This window comes from Octopus bimaculoides, chromosome 2, assembly GCF_001194135.2.
Source record: "Octopus bimaculoides isolate UCB-OBI-ISO-001 chromosome 2, ASM119413v2, whole genome shotgun sequence".
Lineage (NCBI taxonomy): Eukaryota > Metazoa > Mollusca > Cephalopoda > Octopoda > Octopodidae > Octopus > Octopus bimaculoides.
The window spans coordinates 186,065,629-186,068,804 of record NC_068982.1 but is presented as its reverse complement, the minus strand read 5'-3'; positions in this window follow the sequence as shown (position 1 = coordinate 186,068,804).

Below are 3,176 nucleotides of genomic sequence, written 5' to 3'. Positions count from 1 at the left end.
GATATTGTCCCCTTCAATTACCCCTAGGTATTTGTAGCTCTCCGCTGGTTCTAACTCTTTATTATTATTATTATTATTATTATCATTATTATTATTATTATTATTATTATTATTAATAATAATAATAACATCGAAAAATACCTAAGGAATAGAACTCAGGTTCGAAATTTCCCCAAGACACCGGATGAGGGCTGGAGGGTTGAAGCCACACTTTCTGGATTAGCCAACTTGACAAACCATGACTCCGTGCTGCAACGAGTGATTCGGAATTGAATCACTCTAGGCATGTACTGAATAAGAAAGAAGCAAGTCAACGGTTTCGTTTCTCAGTCGGAGCAGATTCCCTTCACAGCCATTTCTTACAAAGCCATGATTTTCAGTTTGTATATGAAATTCTTTCTCTTCAGGTGCCGTTCCTACAGCCATCGTCAATCACGAATCTTCACGCGAAAGACTGAAGAGTCATGATTTTTCTTAGGAGACATACTGCAATGGTTTCTTGTTACCTTCTCCTCGTTTATTTACAGTTTATTCTGCTATTCTCCAAACCTGACACTCTTAATCTGTTTAGTTTATATATTGCGCCAGCATTACTATAGACCCGTTTTCTAGATAGCTGTATACGCAGTTCTTGTTTTCTAGATAACTGTATACATAATCATTTGTCTTCTAGATAACTATATACGCAGTTTTTTTTATCATTTAGATAATTATACACACAACTTTTGTTTCCTAGCTAGCTATGCACAGTCTTTTGTCTTCTAGGAAACTATTTACACGGCATTTGTCTTCTAGATCAGTGCTACTCACAGTGGCGGTCGGCGGACCGGTGCCGGTTCGCGAGCCATCAACTGCCGATACGCAGCAAGTTTCCAGAAAAGAAAGAAACATTATAAAATGCTTGTGCAATATTGTATTATTTGTTTACAAAATAGATATAAGATAAAAAAATTGTCAACTTTTATTATATTCATTATATATATTGTTTCCAGTATAAATTAATATTACTAAGAAATGTTACCAGTCCCTGGCACACTGGAAAAAAAACTGCCGGTATGCCACATCAGATAGTTTGAGAAGCACTGTTCTAGATAACCATATATATTCTGTTTTGTTTTCAATATATCTATATATACTCTCTATTGCATTTTGTCCCATCTCTTTTTCCCTCCGCCATTTTCTCTCAATTTTCTTTCTTATCCACTTAGCAGCTTAATTTACCCTTCTTTCATTCTGTACATGTTTTAACTTCCTGTTAACCTCTGGAACATTCTGTGACTCACCATTTTATATATATCAAACTGTTGCTATTTCTCTCTGAGGTTTTATATTTCAAACATTTTTATCCAGAGCCCTTTTAATTGAATTCCAGCAACAGTTTGTTAGAGCGCTGAAGTAATCACTATACATACACATATGCGTACATACATACATTTGTGTATATATGTATGCATGCATGTATGTATGTATTTTATGTATGTATCCATTGAAATAATTATTTAAGGTTCGTCTTTCCTTATTTCTTTCACATGTTATACTGATCATCGGGTCACAGTTTCCACTGGGATTTAATTTCTATTTCTGATTTTATAATTGCTATCGTTATTATGCAGTGTATATTTTGTGATAAGCATATGCTGCACTTTTCAAATCTTAACGAGATAAATATTTGAAATATAAACTAAATTTTTTTCAGGCTAAGCTAAAATAACTGAGTTTGCGGCTTATCAGCGTTTGACACGGCGTAAAACAAGAGATAGTGATGTCATCTTCTGGATAAGACATTTAATATGTCACAGATTAGTCGCTCCTCCAGCTCTACATTAAAGGTACTAATGACCTAACCCTACATGAAATTTAAAACCACCATTGACCAAAATTCTTTAAAAATCGTCCACAATTGTTCGACTTTATTTCCCCTCTCTTTCTCGGTCTTTTTTTATCGTTATTTCCCAAGTCTCTACTCCTCAGAACATTATAGCAGCACCCTACCCTCGCATGTTCTACTAGACTCTTCACCATTCAACATCTCCTATGTAAATATTTTACAAAATATGTTCCTTGAAATAATTCTGGGAGTTCTGCGAGATAAAATGTTTTTAATAACATCCTTTCTACCAAAGGCACAAAGCCTGAAATTTGTGGGGGAGGGGACTAGTCGATTACATCGACCCCAGTGTTTCACTGGTACTTAATTTATCGACTCCCAAAAGGATAAAAAGTAAAGTCGATCTCGGCGGAATTTGAACTCAGAACGTGGCGGCAGACGAAATACCGCTAAGCTCTTCCCTCGGCGTTCGAGCGATTCTGTCAGCTTGCCGTCTTAGCATTTTTAATAATATCAACTTTACCTTTCATCCTTTAGGGCTCGATAAATTAAGTACCAGTTGCGTACTGGGGTCGATCTAATCGATTGGCCCCCCCTCCCCCCAGATTTCGGGACTTGTGCCTAGAGTAGAAAAGAAAGAACTAAATACTATTAAAAGAAAAGCTATTCACCATTTCCAAAATGATAAACATTTCTTTTGCTTCCTGTTATTGGTTTCAGTCATTTGACCGCGGCCATGCTGGAGCACAGCCTTTAGTCGAACAAATCGACCCCAGGACTTATTCTTTGTAAGCCTAGTACTTATTTTATCGGTCTCTTTTGCCGAACCCCAGCATGGTCGCAGTCCAAAGAATGAAAGAAGTAAAAGAATAAAGGATAAAAAAATAACAGAATAGCGAAAGTTTACCGATTCTACAATTATCACGAAATGTAATCAACATTACTATGTAATTGTGTATATTCTTTTATTCTTTAATTCTTTTATTCTTTTACTTGTTTCAGTCATTTGACTGCGGCCATGCTGGAACACCGCCTTTAGTCGAATAAATCGACCCCAGGACTTATTCTTTGCAAGCCTAGCACTTATTTCTATCAGTCACTTTTGCCGAACCGCTAGGTTATGGGGACGTAAAGACACCAACATCGGTTGTCAAGCGATGGTGGAGAGACAAACACAGACACACAAACACATACACATACACGCACACACACATATACAGGATGGGCTTCTTTCAGTTCCCGTCTACCAAATCCACTCACAAGGCTTTGGTCAGCCCGAGGCTATAATAGAAGACATTTGCGCAAGGTGCCACGCAGTGGGACTGAACCCGGAACCATATGGTTGGTA